Source organism: Lissotriton vulgaris, unplaced genomic scaffold (assembly GCF_964263255.1).
Source record: "Lissotriton vulgaris unplaced genomic scaffold, aLisVul1.2 SCAFFOLD_2240, whole genome shotgun sequence".
In the NCBI taxonomy this organism is placed as follows: domain Eukaryota; kingdom Metazoa; phylum Chordata; class Amphibia; order Caudata; family Salamandridae; genus Lissotriton; species Lissotriton vulgaris.
This window is the reverse complement of record NW_028243427.1, coordinates 185,631-208,936: the sequence shown is the minus strand read 5'-3', so window position 1 is coordinate 208,936 and position 23,306 is coordinate 185,631. Positions and strand designations below refer to the sequence as shown.

General features: G+C 45.7%; 1 protein-coding gene across 2 annotated transcripts in view; it reads right to left on the bottom strand.

Moving 5' to 3' along the window:
* LOC147668350 (E3 ubiquitin-protein ligase RNF14-like) overlaps nt 1-23,306 on the bottom strand; it is a 144,119-nt gene that overhangs the window by 4,832 nt on the left and 115,981 nt on the right. The window lies entirely within an intron of this gene.

Below are 23,306 nucleotides of genomic sequence, written 5' to 3'. Positions count from 1 at the left end.
TCAATATTTCACAAAATCTTTCATTTTTAACGGAGCATTCCTAGTACGACAACTCCTCCTAGGTTCACACACGAATTGGTATGCATCTTTAGAGGTACTATCAGCAACTCCCATTTATTTCCCCAATCATACTATTCTGTCCCACAACAGGAGAAGAAGTTTGCTCAGAACCGTTCTCAATTTGGCCACCTGAAACAGAACCAGGAACTTGACCACCATCTGAAGAAGGTTCAGGAAAATAGAAACTGTCAAAGAAATTCTGAGAATCCTCATGAATTATTTCTTTAGAATGCACAGCAGGCAATTGAGGTTTCCCAACAAGAGACCTATTCTTGAACAAAGAAACACGTCTGAAATTCCAAACTTTACCATCTTTTACCCTCACAGCTTTAGAAAAAACTTCAATCACCTCAATAGGATCAGACCATTTAAATCCTTTCCTATTATAAGTCCCTCCAAATTTCACTCTCACCAAATCACCAATTTGAACTCTCTGATCCTGCCCTTGATGCACAAATTTATACTTATTCATTTTCCCTTGATAGTTTCGTACACGTTCTCTTGCTTGAGCAAAATCCACACCATCATCCTGTGAATACCTTCCTCTCAACCACCAAGGCAGAAGTTTCACCTCAGGTTTCCGGCCTCTCAACATTTCAAAAGGAGAATAACCAGTAACAGCACTCGGGGAAGTGCGATAAGTAAGCAAAGTAGCTCGCAAAGCTTTCCGCCAATCAATATTACTTTTCACAGCCAGTTGAATAGATTCTTTGATAACTCGGTTGAAGCGCTCAACCTGACCATTCACCTGTGGGTTATAATTAGAGACCCTTTTGTGCACAATACCGTAAGTCTTTAAAAACAGTTCCATCTCCTTACTTGTAAATTGGGTACCATTATCCGAAACCAACTCTGAAGGTAAACCCTCACGGGAAAAAACATTATCAAGAAATTCTATTACTTGTGAAGAAGTAATTTTCTCTACAACTTTAACCTCTGGCCATTTAGAAAAATAGTCTATTAAAACCAAAGCAAAAACTTCCTTAGAAGAAGGCAAACACAAAAGGCCAATGATATCAATCCCCAGTTTCTTCCAAGGTCCATCAACAAACTCAATAGGAGATGTGGAAGTAGACAAAGGTTTGACAGATTTATCACTTTTGGAACAAGGAATACAGTCTCTAACCCATTTGTCTACAATAATGTCAATGCTTGGCCACCAGTAGAATTCTCTTAAACACTTCTTAGTACAAGACATACCTAAGTGTCCCTCATGAGCAATGGTCATTCATTTTTCTCTAACACCAAATGGAGGAACAATTTTGTCACCTCTGGTAACAATATCTTGTGAAGACTTAAGTTCATCCTTCACCATAAAAAATGAACTCAACTCACCATTCAACTTCCTCTCTTCTGGCCATCCAACACGTAAAAATTCAAGCACTCTACACAAAACATTATCCTCACCCATAGCTTTTCTCCAACCATCCTCTGAAATAACTCCAGAAAAAACAATTCCGTTGACATCTTGAAAGGTATATGCAACGTCAACACACTCTTCCCCAGAATCATTAGAATCCGCATCAATGGGTAGAGGTAACCGAGACATACAGTCAGCGTGGACATTCATACGGCCAGGAATATACTCAACACTATATTGAAATTCTTGTAACTTAGCAGCCAATCTAGCCAAACGTGCAGTCAAAGTTCTTCCACCACCTGCATCTAACATGTTAATCAACGGTTTATGGTCCGTCCTTAAACAAAATTTCGTTCCCAACAAGAATTGTCTGAAATACTGTGCAGCCCAAGTACATGCCAATAGTTCTCGCTCTATAGTGGAATAACTGCATTCAGCACCACGCAATGATCTTGAGGCATATGAAATGATATGTTCAATTCCATTATTTCTCTGCATCAAAACTGCCCCCAAACCAGTCCCACTCGCATCAACAGCTACTACACATTCCTGTCCAACCACAAATGGTTTCAAAAACGGTGCTGAGCAAATCTCCTTCTTAAGAATCTCAAACTCAATTTGTTGATCTTTACTCCAGTCAAATTTTGCATTTTTCTTTAACAACAATCTAAGATGAAATACCTTTGAAGCATAGTTCTGGATAAATTTGCTATAGAACTCAGTAAGACCTAAAAATGAGTATAACTGTTCTTTGTTTGTAGGAGCAGGTGCTTCAGCAATACTTTTAACGTGGTTAAGCTTAGGTTTGATGCCCAGGCTAGATATTTCATGTCCCAAGTATTCAACCTTTCCTTGTCTAAATTTGCATTTAGAATATTTAAGAGTCAACCCTTTATTCTGTATACTCTGCAAAACTTTCATCAAGTTGTTATCATGTTCCACAGAATCTTTGCTGTAGATTAGTATGTCGTCCTGAAAGGCTATCGCACCAGAACAACCTTCCAAAACTTCCTTCATCAATCTTTGGAATACAGATGCTGTGCTAGCTAAACCAAAAGGCATTCTTAAAAATTGGTACATGCCCTCTGGTGTTATGAATGCTGTTAAACATTTTGAATCCTCATGTAGCACAACCTGATGATAGGCACTAGCCAAATCCAATGTTGAAAAAACACAAGCCCCAGATAGTGTTGAGATTAATTTGTGTATATTAGGTAAAGGATGTCTATCAGTCCAAATCTCTTTGTTAAGACTGCGGAGGTCAACACATAACCAAAGATTCCCATTAGGTTTAAGAGAAAGGACAACCGGAGAAACCCACGGTGAAGATTCAATGGGTTCGATTACCTTACCATGTACTAACTCTCCCAACATATTCTTCAATTTATCACGATAAGCAAGAGGTACATTGCGTACTCTGTGTCTCACCGGAATAGCAGTACTTTTGAGAATAATTTTATGTTTGAAGTCAATAAATTCACCAAGACTCTCCTCAAAAACTTTTGGAAACGTCGCCTTAATACTAGCAACAAATTGTTCATTGGAATCAGATACAACATAGACAGAAGGTGAGGCATTAGGACCAAGTTTCATCCCCATTTCCTTCTGATGAGGCCAACCTAAAATTGACACACCTTTAGTAGCTACATATACCTTGCCTCTGGTTCTTCTACCTTGAAAATTTAAATCTGCCCAAAAAAACCTTCCAAATCAATTTTTTTTCAGTATAACCAGCAGGTCTAATATCAGGAGACAATAATTCTTTGTCCCCCTTTAATTTCATAAAAACTTCTTTCCCAATTATAGTGTACCAAGCACAAGAATCAACCATCATTTGAATATCTTCACCATTAATAGATATCAAACAAGATGGAAAACTCTTGGTGTCACTACATCCAACACAAGAAATGCAGTTGAATTCACTGAATTGTTCACACATTCCTTCTTCACCTGATGTTACGCAATTGACTTTTGGATTAGATCTACACATTTTCCCAAAATGGCCTACCCTCTTGCATTTTATACAAATTTTATTTAATGCTGGACAATTTCTAAAGTTTCCAACATGGTCAAAACTACCACATCTATAACATATTATGAAATTACGTTTCCCAGCAAATTTATTTTCATAAGAGGTAAATTCTTTTTTTCCCCACTTGTTTTCTTTCATTTCCACCTCTTTTTTAGTATTAAATCTTTTTATTGTGCAGCATTGAGAAAAGACACGCAACATCTCACTACCTAAGTTCAATTATCGGAGTACGCGGAGGCCATGCACAGTGTAAGAGCGTGAGGACGGCCAATAGCCGTGTCTACCTAAAACAATTAACACAGCAAGCCGCCTACAACCCAGCTGGGCCGGCCGCGTTAGAAGAGTTGAGATGCATATGTAAGCAATTCTGACAATCGAGGACAAGCCTACACGAATAACAGGGGAAAAGCGAAGGAAAAACAAACCCCAACCTTCCCCCCCCCGCCCACAACCACCCCACTCCTTGTCCGCTACGCAGAGACTGTTAGAATATGGGAACATCGCCTCATTGGATACCATTGTTTGTGCGGCTCTCCGGCGCCTGGCGCCTGCGTGACCGCGTCTTGGGCTCAGGGAGCGGAGTGTCCGCCAGGCGCAACAGCCGCAAATAGCGGGGACAGCTCAGCTCCCGGAACTCCCCCGTGAGTAGGGACAGAAACGGCCGCCAAAGTGCTGCAAACTCCTCCGCCCTCCCCGCCCCCGCCAGTGACAGCTTCTCCATCCCCAGTATCGCCCACAGCCTATGTAGCCAACCCAACTGTAGTGGCGGCTGGACATCCCTCCAGTGCGCCACAACATTCTGCACAGCCGCCCCTAGCGCAATCGCAATGAGCCTCCCTCTCCAGGATTTAAGAGGGTACATCAGTGCGTTAGGGAGGCCCAATAGGACATATGCCGGAAGCCTGGGCAGCTGGGTGTCTAGATGGGAATCCACCAGGTCCAGTATCGAGGTCCAGTACTGCTGCAGGCGATCACAACTCCAGAGCAGGTGGTCCAGCGTACCCACTTCCCCACACCCCCTCCAGCATCGGTCACTCACACGGGGGTCCCACTGATGCAGCCGATCAGGTGTGTGGTACCAGTAAGTGGCGACCTTGGTCAGGGTTTCAGTGAGACCCGTGTGGTGAGCGGAGTGGCGGGCCCTGTAGTAAACCCCCTCCCATTCCTTGCGTGTGAGCTGTCTCCCCAGATCTCTCTCCCACCTGGCCTGCCCTGCATTGTATGTGTAAATGTTGGTGAGGAGTAAGTGCTGGAATAGGTCTGATATTAACTTTTTGTCGGATGTGCGAGTCAACAGCCACCGCTCGTAGGGGGTGAGGGGACGCTGCGCGCCGGGCCGCATGGACGGGTGGAGAACCCAGTGGCGGACCTGCAAATAGGGCAAACGATCCATTTCGGGAATGCCATAATCGTCTTTTACTTTCTGGAAGGAGAGAATGCCCTTCAGGTCGAACATGTGACCCACGTCTTTACATTGCGTCTTCCGCCACCTCACATAGGCCCGAGGGTCAAGACCCGGTGAGAAATCGGGGTTATCAAAAATTGGTGTCATGGGGGAGGGAAAGGAGGTAAGGTCCCGCCGGACAGCCACCTTGTCCCACACGTCTAGAACGGTACTGGTGATCTGGGAAGCGTAGAGATTGGGAGGCCTATGACTGCGTGGCAAAAACGGGATACCCTGAAGCGTACGACCAGCGACCGCTTGGTCCTCCACCTCTTTTTTAAAGGGATGCAAAGGTTTCTTAAGATAGGACTGATTCTTAACCACAGATACTTCAGAAGTGGAATCCTGAATGTTCACAGAAACAGTTTGAGATTGACCTCTAATCTCATTAACAAATTTCTCAGATTGTTCAATACCCTTAGCTATGTTAACTACGGCACTCAGAGAAGATTCAGTACCCAACCATAGTCTCTCTTGTATTTTTTTTACTCTTTGTTTTCATCATGATTTGGTCTCGTAGAACTTGTTCATAGTTGATAGTGTCAAAAGCGCATGAACCCGCTAAAGCACGTAATGCTGAGACGTAATTTTCAATAGACTCATCATCTTTCTGAGCTCGTGAGTAAAACTTGAATCTTTCCATTACAGTATTGATTTTCTTGCCAAAGCGTAAAGACAGTTGTTTTACAGCAATTTCAAATACATCAGTCTCCTCCGATCCTTCTATTGGAGGCAAGTTCGTAAATTCTTTTATTCCCTGTCCACCTAAACAATGCCTCAAAAGATCTAGTTTCCTCTTTTGGGAACAACCATCTTCTTCCAATACCTCCACATATGCCAAAAACATTGGGTACCATAACTCCCATTCAATTTTTGGTTCTCCTGCAACGGTAAGAAATGTGGAGGCGCTAAAATGGAGGACATCTTAAACAAGCATTTACAATGCAACGGTTTCGCCTTTGGAGAAGTGACCTTACTTTATGTGCAAGTTTTGCTGATTCCAGACTTACCCACTGTTGAAGTTTATATTACAGCTCTGACATTGCAGTATGCTCTTGGCTAAAAAAAACTAGGATTGGCAGAAACGTCACGCATGGGGCCATTTGGAAGATATACTTTTCTATACATGGCATCAGAAAGGTGAAATGGTGTAGGCTGCTAAAGGCTAATGCCCACATGCATCAAAGTCAATTGCATTCGCAAACGGTGCGAATCGCAATTTTCGGCCGTTTGCGAATGCAATTGACTAATTTGGAATGCATCATGCATTTCGCAATTTTAGGAATCGCAACCATGTTGCGATTTCTAAAATTGCGATTGCATTTAAGAAATCGCAATTTCAGATTTCTTAAATGCAATGCATGATCATTTTTTAATTGCGAATTCGTAATTTGAAATTCGCAAAATGTGAATGCCTTCCCATTCATTCCTATGGGCCTTTTGGCCCATAGGAATCAATGGGAAGGGTAAACAGTCAGCTACACTGAAAAAGATAACCATTTTGTACCTAAAGAGCAGCCCTGACTAAAAGACTCTTGACCGGGGGACACCAGAATCAGCAGCCATGCCTTGCCCTGGGCCGCCATGTTGGGTGTAGCGCCCTCGACAGTCGCGGAGCGAGGATGCCATGGGCCCCGGTGCAAGCAATGAAAATTGACCCATTGGCTGTTGTTGGGTTAATGAAAACAGCAACTATGGAGGTCCAGTACCCCCCTCGGGGCTTTGTATCCCGGTGCCACTGCGCCTGCTGCACCAATGACAGCTGCTCTCCAGGCACCTCTCGGGTGTGACGAAGAATTTCTCTGTGCGGGGAAGACGGGGTGCACTTTGAGGAACAGCGCCCCAGAAGCAGGGTGTTATGTATGAGCTGGATAGATAGCTCAGCGGGTGAAAGTTCGTCCCATTAGGACTCAAGGGGCTGATGAGTGTGTGTGTGTGGGGCAGAAAACAAGCAGCAAAACGAATACGGGGAAGAGGGGTATAAAAAGAAAGGTCTGTGCATCTCGGGCAAGGAGCGCCAGCCACCCTCAGAATCAGCGCAGATGGCTCCAGAAAAGGAAAAGTAATGGACGTGCATGGCCAGGCTCGTGACTGCCGGCTGGTGGGAGGGAGTGGGGACGTGTGACGTGCTCGCCATCCATAGCGCTTGGAGTCGGCACGCTCAGCCTACTGCATCATATTTTCTTGTTTAAGCATTACTAGCTACCTAAAACCATACACAACATACCAGGCACCACAGACCCCTACCAAAATGAGCGCCTGGGTTAAGGAGCGCTAAGGTGCCAAACTAGTTACAGAAGGCGCTATACAAATGTTGATGCCATAACAAAGAACTGCCCTCGCTTTGCGCGAGCGCCCACATTCATTGCACGCATGTATTCTACCATGCTGTTTGAACACACAGTACTGGGGCAAGGCCGGCTTTGGCATGGGCGAGCTGGGCCCAGGCCCAGGGCGCGAATCTTCAGAGAGGAGCACAGAGCTGCCTGCTTTGTCATTCCCTCTCACCACACACCACCCAGACAAAACCACTGTCATGGACCTGAGCTGTGAGTGATTCAGGCGAGTCACTGCTGTGATGTCATCAGACAGAAGCTGACCTGTAAATACAAAAGGGGCTCCCTACCGCTTCACTTTAGTCATCAACAGCAGGCAGGACCCCAACTTTCTTTGGGCCCAGGGATCTATGCCAGCACAGGAGGCAGTGGTTGCCAGGCGAGCGCTCTAAATCATGACTATTGTGTCAAGAAGCCCACATCAGCAAGGGCGCCAAAAGTCTTTCTGCCCAGGGCGCTACCCTATCAAGGGGTCTCAGTCCAGCAGCACAACGGATGGCACTCAACAAAAAAAGCTCCTGGCAGAGAGGATGCGAGAATGACTATAGACCAGCCAGTCACAGACTGAGTCAAACCCGTTGACATTGTGCACACCCGTCTGTATCCAGTTAGAGCCCCTCGCAACAGATATACTCCGGGGTCGACGGCAGTGCGTGTGACGTCAGACGGGTATACAGGCATGGCAGTGGAGGGGACCTCAGTTTACGCACTGCCGAGTTTAACGACTTGGGCTCAAATCACGGCGTCGGTGTTTCACCGAGGAACCGTGCGACCCTGGGCCTTCCCTCAGACTGTAAATATGTTTAAAATGTTCAAGTATCTTATTTCATAGTTTCCCACGCCAACACCTGACACTCATTTTGATGAAACATCAGGTCGGAAATGCTCTAGCTGCAATAAATATAATTCTGTACAGGCACTGCCGATGGTAGAAACATGGAGGGGCGAGTGGTCGTGGAACAGGATATCCGGATCCCTCGCTTCATCGAGGGCCTCATTAACAAAGGTAAAATTACACTTTGGTGTACATTTACGATTGTTTGCTATTCACAAAGGGGGTTATGAGCAGTATCTATACGATAGCCTAGGCCCGGCATATAAAAGTATAGGTATTTTTATGTGCGGAGACTAAAGTAAATCCCTTTTGAATACCACACAATGGTAAACTTATACGAAAGTGTAAGTTTACCTTTGAGAACCAGGCCTTCAGTGTGTGATCCTGGGCGAACTCCTTCGTCCTATAGTGGAATTCAGCAATAGAGGAGCTTCTCTGACAACCCCGTCTGACACAAATCACATCCACCCCCCAACCTTAGCCAAGACAAAAATCAAGAGTTTCCCCAGTAGGGGGCGGCATGCAGTGCGGTGAAACACCCCCGGTCCAACAGAGCGCAGTTTAAGCAGATCCTAATCCTGTATTTGGGTTTCTTTATAGGGTCGAACGTGGTAAGAGCAAAAGAAACCGAGAAGGCAAAAACCAACCCCACTCGCATCACCGAGCGCGCCTGCTCTCTTCGTCGCTGCCTGTAATATTCGCTTTATCGCCTGCCTTGTCACGTTTATTGATTCGACCCCCTCGTCACTGGCCTGTCTCTGTCTTATCTGATTATCCAGACAGAACAGTCTCCCCTTAAATCTGCGAAGTCTCGCATTCCGGGCCAGTCTTAACCAGAGCGGCTCCTGTGCGCGCGTAATTATCCAATTAAGCGCCTCCTCTGTCATTAGCGGCGCTCACTCACCCGGTGCAAGAGGCAGAGCACAGGAGCCGGCTGTGCTACACCCCACCTCCCGCCCCACACACAGTTACCCCCACCCCCCAAAGCCCCGAGAGACGGCGGGAGTTCAGGGGAGATGCTGGCCATGACACCTCCTGGAGAGAGCCCCCCCCCCCCCTTCATCCCGGGAGGATTCCGCCCAAGAGAACAGGGCTCATTGTTTCAAGCACAGATTGTGCAGAAACATCAATTACATATCCGGGAACTGCAGTCGCTCCATGTGGGCTAAAAACATACGAAGCCTGACAAAGGCGCAGCGTGGGGGTTCATGTAAAAGAATGGCCGAAGATAGATCAGTGGGTTGGTGCGCCTGCTACACCGATCACAGTAGAATCGGAGGCTCTTAGGTTCACAACTCTTTATGCTAATTAGGCGCTATGAAAATGTTATGAGAATGATGAAGCCGACCCCACCTGGCTCAGCCTATCATCCTTCCAAAATGGACAAAACGAGTCTTTAAATTAAATAACATTACAGCCAGCTGAACAGGGTTTTACTGTATGTGATGGGCCTTGGGGGCATGTTGCTGCCAGGAGGGCGCTGCGCAGAGCATCAAGCAGAAGCCACGGGCACCTTTGCCGAGTCCGTGAGTTGATTTCTAAAAAAACAAGTCAGGTCCCGGGCCGTGCTGTGATTGGCTGACGTCACGGGGGTGTCCCGGGCCGGCAGCCAATCACAGCGCGGCCCGAGAAATGACGTCACTGGGGTGTCCCGGGCCGGCAGCCAATCACAGCGCGGCCCGGGACACACGGCAACAAGGGGCGGGGCTTAAAAAAAGTCCCAGACACGCCCCCGAATCGCGTTTTCTCTGGAAAGCGTGATTGACGGCCAATCTCTTCCAATGGCTAGCCTCCATTTATGGAGCTAGCCAATGGAAGCAGGGGAGTGTTCAAGTCCCCCATAGTGTAAACAAAAGTTTTCGATCTGGGCGGGGCACTGCGTGCCCTCGCCAGGTCGAAACCTAATAAACTGTATAATGTGGAGTAATAGGAATAAATGACTTAAAATAAACTACCTTTAAAACAATAATTTCCTCAATAAGTTTTGCAAATAACAATAAATGTCTCAAATTCAATTAATTTTAAAAACAAGATAAATTTCTTTTGAGATGAAAGTGTGCGAATCACTGAAGTTCGCATTAAAATATGAAGAAAAATGTGTGTGAAATGCTTTACAATGCTGAAAACGCCGATAAATCAATCTAAAATGGCCGCCTTGCGTGCGTGATGACGTCAATACCCCAGAAACCTCAGGGCGATCCAAAATGCATTGCGCGATAACATCAACAACTTGCGCAACGTCAGCTTCCTATGACGAATTAAGTGCACAGGTCTCGCTCTGAGGAATCCAACGCTCGAGGAGAAATGACGGTTAGCTTTATTTAATATTTCCTTTAGTTTCTGTAATATAAATGTCGATAGGACAAAATGCCTCACAGTAAAGCCACAATAACAGAGTTAGTTTGGCAACGGAGTTAAGATGAAGCTGGGTACATAAAATTAAAAAAAATATGTATCTAGACGCATCCAGCCGCTGGTGCGATCACAAGCACAGTACATTAATCAGCCACCGGTGCAATCACAACACAATGTATGAATCAGCCGCGGGTGCAATCAGAAGCACAATACATAAAACGGCCGCTGGTGCTTTCACGCACAAAGATAGATAAAAAAAAAAATACCTTGAAGCCAAGTGAACGCTGTCTTCTTCTTCTGTGGTCTTAGAATTATCCTATCTTGTCGCCAAAATTTCATGAAGTAACTCGAAATGGAAGCGTGAGATGTTTTCCTTAGTTTATTCCAAGTACAGTAGAAGAACAGCTTGTACAACCACCATGCTACAGTATCTTAACACACTCGCTCCCAACCGCCCATCCATAGAATCCCCAACAAGAATATAGAACATAGAATACAAGCCCAAGATAAACAAGTGAAAAGGAAACCCAATGAATACAACACCAGCTTATCCTCTCTCTCACCAAGGACCCCCACACCGCCAAAACCAACCTACACGAAGGAATGAAGGCCGTCACCGACTGGATGAGAAACAGCCAACTGAAGCTGAACTCTGACAAGTCGGAGGTCCTCATCCTTGGATCCACCCCCTCGGCCTGGGATGACTCCTGGTGGCCGACTGCACTAGGAACACCCCCAACACACACCGACCACGCAAGCAACCTAGGGGTCATCCTCGACTCTACCTTCTCCATGACGAAGCAGGTCAACGCTGTCTCCTCCTCCTGCTTCAACACCCTCCACCTGCTTCGCAGGATCTTCAAGTGGATTCCCACCGAAACGAAAAGGACGGTCACCAGGGCCCTCGTCAGCAGTAGACTGGGCTACGGAAACGCCCTCTACGCAGGAGCCTCGGCCAAACTCCTGAAACGGCTCCAAGGCATCCAGAACGCCTCCGCATGCCTGATCCTCGACATGCGCCGCAGCCACATCACACCCCACCTGAGAGACCTGCACTGGCACCCAGTCAACAAAAGGATAACCTTCAAACTCCTCACCCACGCACACAAGGCACTCCACAACACCGGACCAGCGTACCTCAACAGTCGACTCAGCCTCTACACGCCCACCTGCCAGCTCCGCTCCACCGCCCCCGCATCCGAAGAGTGACCGACGGTGGCAGATCATTCTCCCACCTCGCCGCCAAGACATTGAACACCCTCCCCATCCGCCTAGGGAAGACTGAAGACCTTCTGACCTTCAGAAGACTACTCAAGACCTGGCTCTTCGAACAGTAGCAGCCTCCCACCCCCCAGCGCCTTGAGACTCTCAGGGGTATGTAGTGCGCTTTACAAATGCTATGATTGATTGATACCTCTGTTCATTCTGTGGACCTCCCGGTCTCTTACCAAGACTGCTGCCACTTTACTTTGTATGCATTCACATTTTCCCATACCTGAATCTACCTTTCCACTGGCAAGCTTGCCAGCGCACTGAGTCAGGGTTGACTACTGACTTAACAATATTTTACTCATGTGGATCAATTGTCTACTGCTAAGCCTGCCTGTTACTTATTGTAGTTTAAAACATCTTTGATTGATTCAACTCTCTTCACATATGCACCTTTTTCAAAGCACACGTGTGGTGCATTATTTCACGAGTAGGAGGATGCAGCAGCTATAAGATTGTGGATTAACTTTCTATTGCTCCCACTCACATAAGTTAACATTCTATTGCCTGCAGTACTTCTTGAAGTGCCCAAGATTAGGCAGAGAGGATTCGGAATAATCCTCAGAGCAAATGCCTTACTGACCCTAGACAACCAAAAATGAAATGTCCTCCAATGATACAAGCATGAATAGTTAATACACCATCAACTCTATACTCATTGTTCAATCATAAATCTTTCATGAGATTCCTGGTAGATAAAATTGCATCTTTCAATCATGCAAAACTAAATCAACCAACAAATTAGATAAGTGTCACTCACTAGAACTGGAGATCATACAAACTATATTAAGGAAATGCAAAATAGTCTGGAAGAAATTCACTCTTGAAGTTATTTGAAAAAGAAATAAAACATGCAATAAAAATATGTATGCCACTTTCTCACCCAACAAAATCTTTTTACACCCGGGAAAATCAAGAGACAGGCAACACCAGAAAGAACATATTTAAGATCCTTTAATATATTGCAATTCCGGCTCCCTGCCTAACTATGTATTTTCACTGGTGATAAACCTGCAACATTATTTGTACAGGAAATAGAGCTTTCACCAGGCCATTTACTTCTTTTAAACCCCATTTTATTGCATTTTCAGCTTTACATTAACATAAAGGTGATACACGAATAAGTATCATGCAGGGGACATTTACTTTTTGTTCAGAAAAAGCAAACGACAGAGGATGCATGGCCAGTGCTGGACAGATCTGGACGCCTTAGTGGGGCGCTCCTGTGCCCACCACCTAAAGTGCCCCATAATACACATTACATTGTAATCCCACTTAGGTAACATATGGTAACATGCAATAGCAGTCTTTCAAGCCTCAAATGGCATGGACAGAGATCCTGGGCTTCTCCTAGAGGTGTGGAACCGCATGAGCTGGCAAAATACAGGACAACGAAGCGGAGTGGCCATCTTGTGTCCACAAACACCCTGAGAGTCCTACAGAGCAGCACCCTCACATGAGGAAGAGGACTGCCATAATTGCAGCACAGGCCAGGTGAAGTTTGGGCAGTGTGCTCGCCCAGTGAACACCACAGGAAGAAACATTCTGCTAATGAACTCAGGCCAAGGAATGATAAGGGTATACGTCGTAAATGATAAGCTGTACAAAATGACGTATCAATTAAATTTATCAGCACCCAGACCGGCATAACACTCACCACAAAAATCCACCTACCTAAGGTACATTGACATTGAGGAAAGGTGTTCAGGCCATCAGCATAAAACTAAACTTACAATCGCTTATGTAAGACGTAAAGACTGCAGTATTCTCAAAACTGGGAGACTGGCAGAAAAACTGAACAGACCACACAACAGAAAAGAATGGGAAAAATTGTGGCCATAAAAAAAAGTAAATGTTGTGCCTTACAGGTCATAGATAAGTGTTTCTCTCCTGCTAAAGAAGAGAGGAGCATTTGTAATCAGGGGGGGAATGGGCAGAGACTAGTAAAGGGGTACTAGGATTCAGGAAAGGGTAGTGTTAAGGGGCAGTAAGGGGACTGTAGGGTTCAGAAATGAGTAGTGTTAAGGGGTAGTTAGTGCCTTTTAGGGTTCAGGGATCGGTGGCATAAACAGGATAGTACGGCGGGTTTTAGGGCTTAGGGAAGGATAGCGCTAAGAAGTACTAAGGGATTTTTAGGGATTTAGGGAAAGGTGCCAGTACCAGAATTGAGGGGATTTTAGGTTCAGGGAAGGGTAGAATTAAGGGATAGTAATGTTGACAAGAATCCTGTGCACACGTTAAGCGAGGTGTATACATGTATCATGCTTAATCAAAAAGAACACAATAGGTAGTGAATGAAACAAAGTGGACACAATAGAAAGTTTTTTTGTTCTTCAAAGGATTGTATTTGACCTTCCTTTGTTGAAAGGTAAGTTCAAAAGCAAATGATCAGCCGACACGTGTTTCGTCAAGCGGGCAAGGAGCCAGTGACTCTTCAGGGCTGTAAGCACAAATGGGGCAACGGTCCGTAAAGCCGGTGATATTTCCGACCCGGCGTCTGGGGTCTGGGTTGAAATAATCAGCGATAGTGAGTCACAGTGGACTCAGAGACGGGCGGGTACATCCGTCTCAAACCAGCTAATGCCTGGGATATGACAGCAGAGAGACGGGTCCTGTCTTCCTAAGGGGCTGGCCAGACCCCAGACACCGGGGCTCGGAAATATCACCGGCTTTACGGACCGTTACCCCATTTGTGATTCCCAAGAGAAACAAGAGATAAACAAATGAAGAAATGGAGACAGTCTATGTTAGTAGAGGGTTTATATCCTATATTGACCCTCGAAGAACCATCAGAAAGCAAAAGCGCAGAAAAGATGTGCAACAAGAGTGAGGCAAATAGTGAGAAAGCATTGATCTATTCCAGACACTGCAACCAACAAAATGCCACCGCCACCTTTTGCATTCAAGACGGCTCCCAGTCTTAAAGACAAATTGGTGCATAATGACTGGTGGTTCACTATTAGTATATCAACATTTGGGAACCTGGGTAAAACCTTTTGAGTCATTAAAACACTATGCTTGAGTAAGGAAATAAATAGCTTGATATATTGGGATTGTTTTTGAATTACAGAATGTTATAATGAAGATCCTGAAGGTGTGGAAATGTCCCCGTTTTTTAACTCTGTTTTTCAACCCGGTTATTAAAATATCAGGGGGCTAATGAATTGAGAACTGTAATCCTTTGCCCATTCCAAGATGGCTCCCGCGTAGGAAGCGACCCGTGTGAATCACGTTCTCCACCTGATCGGGGGCGTGTAGGAGTATCTACTTCTATCCGCGCCCGGTGTACCTGCGTCGGGATGATCTCGAACGCCGCAGAAATTCGGTAGCGGTATGCGGGAGCGGGGAGTGAGGCTAACCGGCAGGCATTGTGGCACCATTTTAGAGGTATTTGCTTTTGGTAAAAGCCACGTGTGCCAGGCTAAATGATTTACCGCATAAATAATAAATGGGTTGGAATGCTGGTTGGCTATGTGTTTACAATAGAGCCACTAGGCTACGACAGAGTGTGAAGCCGGCAGCTTTTGTGGCATGGTAAAATGCATCGCGATGACGCAAGATGTATCAATTCCATTGATTAACCACTATTCAAAATTGTGTGATGTGGAGAGAGAGTGCAGGGCTCCCGTGGGGGCTATGTGGGTTAACATCGAACCCTGAGGTTGCACTGTCTCTTTAACTTCTACAGGTGACAGGACCCTTTGGCGGTCACTAAGCGTGTACGCGATCAGCTGATGCGTGGCTTTTGCTTTTTAAGGTTGCAGGTATGCAGTCTAGATGCAACCAAACGGTATGGGCATTTTTAATATCTTGAGTGAAGACTTATTGTATCACTGGGTTTAAGTGTGTTTTACAGATGGCGCTTTCTTCTGTTTTGTCTTTTACTACCATCATAGGTTTGATGTGAACCTCCCATGAAATTCTAAATTGGAACCCCACTAGCCTTGAAGAAGTTGCTTGAAATTTGTTACAGCAATGAAACATGTTGGTTAATAATGATTGACTATGGCTCTATAAGAGCCATTTTTAATTTGGAAGAGCTTACAGCTCTGAACAATAGTTATCATAAGCAAGTAAGCTTTACCAATTTTCAATGGTGAGAATTATCTGTGTGTATTCTCACGGGGTCCATAAGTTATGCATTTTTATAGCATGCGTAGGAAGTACATTCACATTTAGGTATCTTCTATTTTTGTTTGATTTCATTGGGTTCAGGTTTACTTTATAAGAGCACACACATTTCTTTTCTGGAAAGAAAGCAACCTATGATGATAAGCGGGCTTGCTGGCGAGTACCAGTCAGCATCCCCCTTGGTATTACAACCGTGAGGTGCTTTCTCTCCTTCCCACACTTTTTTCAGTTTATGGGTGGGTCTTTGATGGTAGTTGATTTGATTATATTTGAACTAGGATACACCACATCATAGCGACCAGTAGGTCCTAGAGGGAGTTTTGAATGAAGTATTGATACCCCCTCATGCTGGAATTAGGATTCTTGGTGTATTTATCCAGGGACAGTCCTTTGATTGATTTTGAGTGCAGTGAGTGTGGGGTCGACTGTCCTTTTGTTCCCCCTTCAGCTCCTATTGCGTTGATGATCACCCTTCTAATCAACCTAACCATATCCTAACATATTGCCACCTGCTCTTTTCTCACTTCCACACTACGCCCAGTCCAACCTTTTATGCACTTCCTTACTTCTACCTATTTTGCAGTTCAACTGTAACCAGATACAGAATGTCTCTACCAATGTACCTCCAAGAACCCCTCGACTCTGCACTTTTGAGATATGGCCCAAACTCATGGGGCATCACGTATCCTAAAATCCTCTCCAAGAATGCAAAAAATAATCTCAAACACAAACGACTGAAACAGCACCAGTAAACACTAATAGCTGATACCTACCATAGCGTGACCAATGGCACCAAGACTTTATCTTCTATTCTAAATGCCTTGCAAAATGGAAAAACATCTTCCTTCTCCACCTTCAAGTCACTAAAGTAATCAAAATACCCTGTGGATCAAAACTGACGACCTCCCCCTCCCCCTCCCCTTCCATTAGAGGGGAAATTGATATTTCCATTTTTAGGACAGGTAACATACTCATACAAGCTACTGATCCTCACCTCACCATTTTTGATCGACACTTCAGTTCATTTTTCACCTCACTTACACACCAAGACCATTTACCCAAAACTCCTTTCTCCCCCTTAAATCAGTCCATCAACCCAGAACCACCCCGCCTTCTTCCCCCCACGGATTCACCATCCTGCTCTGTGACACTCCTTGACACTACCAGCGACCCTACCTCTCCCACCAACACACACTGCAGACGAATGCCCACTAGAATGACTTCTCATGTTCCCACCTAATCCAGCAGACACACAGTAACAAATCCTGACCATGCTTTCCTCAAGCCTAGTGACGTGGGCCCCAACCTTAGACAATCATCCACTGAACTTGCAGCAGACGCACCCCTCGCTACTAATGCTAACCCGACTCAGCTCACACAGATTGTCTATAATTCTAGTTCCATCGACACAGATCATCTCCATAGCATAGCGCTCTCTACTCCCTCTTACTCAGGACTTGCCACGTATCCTCCCACTTTCAATGTATCTAACTCTGGGACACCCCTGACACTACCATCAACCTTGCCACCCCCTCCAACACACACTGCTGACAAATGCCCACTAGATAGACCACATCTGCTCCCATCCTTACCTGCAAACACATGTGATGTGGGCCCCAAACTCAGGCCATCATCGATTGAACTCTCAATAGACATACCCCTCCCTTCTAAGGCAGACCCTACTCATCTTACAAAGACTGTCTTCAATCCTTGTCCCAAAGTCACAGATCACCCCCATAGCGTAGCGATCTCTGCTCCCTCATACTCAGGACTTGATGAGTATTCTCCCACTCTCAATGCAGGAAGCATCAATAACATAGTCACACAGATCCTGAACTGAATGGAGCTAAAACCCGATTCTCTTGCATATGACATAGAGCACCTTAGACAGGATCTTTCAGGTCAGGCCAAGCTATCCCACTCTCACACTCCCGAGAGTTGGAAATTGCCTCCACACACAGGTTCTGCTACGGCCCTACAATACATCCCCTGACCCTCTACTCCCTTGTGTCGTACGTCCTAAAGACCCCTTATCCGCACTTGAAGCTGATGCTCTCAGCAAATCTTACCTCCCTAAGAACCAGACAATGGTTCCAAATCCCCCTCCACAATCCTAGTAATTGTGGGTACAAATAGAATCCCTGTAATCATAAACTCGCCCAGACCTCCTGCTCAATACACCACCATTCCTACACAATAATCTACTAAGGATAATCCCGCCTTCTATCTTGCATGCTCCTCAACTGTAGATATGCAGAGCAACACTCTACATATATCGCAGAAACTATACTTAGAATTGAAATTGACATTGCTTTCTTCACAGAATCCTGGCGCTATGCCACTCTACACCCATACTTGACCTGCTTACACCACCTGGATACTCCATCATTAGACATTATAGACCAAAAAGAACAGGTGGAGGGCTAGCCATAATTCACAAAGTAGAAATTCATCTTTCCATTTTAAATAACGCAGAATATTCAACCTTTGAATACCTCAGTGTTGAACTTAAAGGCAAATGCTCCCCTCCTATCAAACTTCACACCATCTTCCACCCTCCTGGTGATCGTGCCCTCTTTGCAGAAGAGTTATCAGACCTACTAACTCAGTTCTCCTTATTTGACAAGAAGGACGTGTTCTTGGGCAACTTCAACATTCATTGATATTTCCAAGACGTCAAACAGTGTGAAAGGTCGACATGTTTCTGCCCTCGCTGGGATCTAACTGTATCGGGGCATTCTTCAGGACCAAGCTATAAACAAATACAGCTGCTGCTACAAAAAGTGAAAAATATAATAGTGCAAAAATATTGTACATATACTCCGCTGGTAATGTCCAACTTGAATGATTTAAGGATACATTAACCGGAACCTGTAATAGACAAAACATCATGTGTATATCAAACAATGCTCCATAATTGCACTCACTCTTACTCACTCTGTACTTTTGTCGACCTTTCACACTGTTTGACATCTTGGAAATATCAAGCGTCAGCATTCTGCTTTTTAATAATGGCAAGGGGACTTGATGAATAAAGTTGTTATAAGTACTCCTAAGTCATTTTTAGAACACCACCTCTTTCACTTTATTTTGCGCTGCACATATCACATTCTCTACCTATACCCTTCTGATCCTCTCACCTTCTTAAGTGAGTCTCTGGATGTGAGCAAGTACTATGTAGGGTGACCAGTCATCCCGTAGTCTTCCATTAGTCAAGGTTTTTTCCGATCAATTTATAGATCGGTTTTCCTTGATAGGATGGTACCTAAACCCAGATGATGAGACATCACATTGGGTGATTGATGGGTCTTGGTAGAAGGATATCTCGCTCCCACTCGGAACACTGGTACCCTAGTCTTTTGCTTCGTTTGGTTGGCTCACTTCTCTCTCACTCTCCTGTGTAGACCCAGGGTGTTCTGTATTGGACTATGGGAATGCCATCCTCACAGGTCCCCCGAAAACTCACCTTGCCCCCCTTAAATCAGTTCTAAACATGGCAGCCTGGATTATAACAGGTTTTAATCAGTTTGAACACCTCACACCTGCCCTCAGGATCCTCAACTGACTTCCCATTGAAGGAAGATGTACTTATAAGACTGCCTGTATCACCCACAAAGCCCTTCTCTCACATAACCCAGTCTATTTAGACAACAAACTCTCAAAAGCAGGAAGAACAAGAACTCTGAGAAGCTCCAACACACTTCTTGTTCCTCCCAAACTAAAAAGGAAATCAACCCAGGCGCGCTCTTTTTTGGAAATGCAACCAGCATATGGAACTCTCTCCCTAGAGAGCTACGATGCAATCCCTCCTTCTTGTGCGTCAAAAGAGACCTGAAACTCCATCTCCTCCACAAATACTTGAACTTGAACACATGAGCAAACTGAACTCTGTTCAAATATTCTCTCTTTCTAAAAACAGGCCCTCTGTGGCTATCAGTTGTTTGTTTGCTTCTACTGTCTATTATGTCTTTCTCTCCCTCTCTGACCACATATGGTTACCACCCTCTTTGCCTAACTATTTTCCTTGTATATTTTGTGTGTGTACCAAATCTAATATGTCTTGCATCATATGCTCAGCGACTTGATTATTGTCTTGTCTTGCTCACGATTATGTAATGCGCTCTAATACCTGCGGGTCTAGCTAGAGCTATATAAAACCTATAAATAAAAAATTAAAAAATAGTAAACGCTTGCACCCAAAGAAGTGGCCTCCTTATTCAAGGAACAAAGCAACAGCAGTACCCACAATGAAATAAAATAAGCCACACACTGTAACCCTGCATAATATTGCCTTACAGTTTGCCATATCAAAGTAAGGTAGTCCTCCCTGTGCAAAAACCACAGGACATCAAACGCACAAAAGGTGATGGAAGAAATGCTTTAAATTTGTCTAATCACTGGCAATTGCTCGGAGTAGCACTCCAATCCATTTTTCCTTTGCCCACCATGTGACCTTAATTTGGAACAAGCCATATGCATATTAGTCTTGACCCTGCTCCAATAGAAACAGTCCAGCCAAAACTACCAGGCCAGGTCCTTTTTGAAACAGAACACAAGCAATCCAATACCAGTTTTGCCCTGATTGGAGCTCATCAGTCTCATGTAGCTTGGCTCCAGTGGCACAGTGATCCCAAACACAAAAGTTGATTGGAGGAATGCTTGCAATTTGTCTAACTGCTGGCAATCGCTCAGGTAGCACTCCAATGCATAGTTTTTTTGCCCACCATGTCACCTCAGTTTGGACCCAACCATATGCAAATTGTTCATGACCCTGCTCCAATAGGCACAGTCCAGCCAAAGCTGCCATGCCAAGTCTTTCCTGAATCGTAACACAAGCAACCAAAGACCGTTTTTACCCTGATTGGGGCTCATGAGTCAACAGAAGCTTGGTTTCAGAGCGCAGTGAGCAAGGGACCCATGTCTGGGGATACCATTGCTACTTAAGGTGGTACATCAAACATTCAAAAGGTGATGGTAGGAATCTCGCAATATACATACAGCGGCCAATAGATTACAACCAGCAGACAGATTACAAAAATCCATCCAGAAAGTCAGTTCTATTGTGTTTGTAACCTTGTTCTCTGTTTTATTGTACTTTGCTGCTGTGGCTAACTTCTGTTTAGGTTGTTATTGGGGTCTTGTTTTGCGCTGCTCCTGCTGTTTTTCTCCCGGTCCTTTTCTCCTGCTTCCCGCCTCCTGCCAGCCCCTCGCACCTCCCAGGACTACTTAAGGAGGCCGCAAAGCCTGTCCACACCTGGAGTATGCTGAAACCGCACCCCGAATCAGGAACCCTGGCTCTATTACCACCCGAAGCTACACCGCCGCAGAGCTCCAAGCCCTGGATCCAGGACTATGCAACAACTGCTATTCCACATCTCCCTGATAGGACCTTTTTCCTGCTGGCACTGCCTCTCCGCTTGCAACACCAAAGCACCAAGATTCACAATGATCGTCACCATGCCTACCATGACCACCCCAGACCTTCTTCACTGCCACCTACTCAGCGCACGATCTCTCTGCAAGCATGCCACCGAGATGTGGGACACCATCACCTCCTTCACCCCCTACGTCATCTTCACCGAGACCTGGCTCCACACTGCATCCGCGACGGACATCGCCTCAGCTATATCCGACGGTTACAAGATTGCACACCGGGACTGCATCAACAAGCACAGAGGTGGAATCTCCATCATCAACAAATAAACCATTCACTGCACCACCACCACAGAGGCTGTCACCCCGATCATGGAACACCTCGAGTTCCAACTCCGAACCGACAGCAAAACCACCATCAGAGACTGCCCCGCCTACATGACCTCCAGGACCTCGCCGGAGCTTCTGCAATGCCATGGACTTCAAAAACTACATCTTCCTTTGGCGATCTCAATTTTCACCTCGACAACCACAACAAAACCAACCCCGCCAACTTGCTTGAAAGCATGAGCATCATTGGCCTCACCCAATTTGTCACCAAGCCCACACACATCGCAGGACACACACTCAACCCCATCTTCACAGTCAGTGACAGAGTCAAGTACAGCCATGTCACCGAACTCACCTGGACCGACCACACAATCATCCACTTCACCATCTTTGGTTCACCGGGCACGTGTCCAAGCCACCCAGCACTTCACACTTCAGCTGGAACAAGATCTCAGAGAGCCAGTGGACCAACGCCCTCAACACCGAAACCAACCTAGAACAGGCTTTCAAGAACTTCACCGCCTGGATCACAGACTGCGTCGACAGAGCCACCCCTAGCAAACTGACCAAGCTAAAGAAGTCCCCAAGCAAGCCAGTTGGTATACAATGGAACTAAGAGTAAGAATCACAAAACGCACCAGCAAATGTCTCAAAAGTAACTGGCCCACCAGCATGGAGCCCATGGTCCACACCACATTCAAGACAGCCCTCAGCTAATACCACCGGCTCCTGAAAATGACAAAAAGAAGCGCCCTGGCTGACCAAATCCAAGGGAGCTCCAACCACAGTAATGAACTCTTCAACACTGTCAGGGAGTTCTCCAGTCCCCTAGCCACCGAACCATCATCACCTCTTCTCAGGAACTCTGCGACACCCTGGCAGACTTCTTCCATGACAGGATCTCAACCATCTATGGAAAATTCGTATCCCAAGCCACCAACATTCTCGGCCATTCCGCCCCCACGAATGAGGAACACAACCACATGCTCGCCACCTGGGACCAGCTCACTATGTAAGACACCACAGCCATCACAAACCATGTCCACTCAGGAGAACCCAAAGGCCCCTGCCCCCACCACATCTTCAACCTCGGGAGTAACACAATCAGCAGCGAGCTCACCGCCATCTTCAACACATCCATCACCACAGCCAACTTCCCTGAAGAATGGAAACAAGCAGAAGTCAATCTCTTACTCAAAAAACTATTTGCCAACCCCATAAAATTCAAGAAATACCACCCCATCTCTCTGCTGACCTTTCCAGCCAAAGTCCTCGAGAAGGCCATCAACTGCCTACTCACAAAACACCTGGAGAACAACAATCTTCTGGACACTTCCCAATCTGGATTCTGTACCAACCACAGCACCGAAACCACCCTGATTGCAGCCGCAGACATCAAACCCTTCATGACCAAGGAAAAATAGTGTCCCTGATCCTCCTTGACCTCTCAGCAGTGTTTGACGCAGTATCGCGCCACAGATTGATCAAAATCTTTGCAACATTGGAATCCAAAAGATGCCCTCAAGTGGATCACCTCCTTCCTCATTTGAAGAACCCAGAGAATCCACTGTCCTCCATTCAACTCAGAACCCAAGAACACCATCTCATCTGCGGCGTCCCTCAATGTTCATCCCTCAGCCCTACACTGTTCAACACCTACATGACTCCCCTGGCCAATGTGGTCAGATCGCATGGCGTCAACATCATCACCTACGCTGACGATTCCATGCTCATCCTCTCGCTATCAGAAGTCCCCCCGACACACTGACCACCTTCTGCAG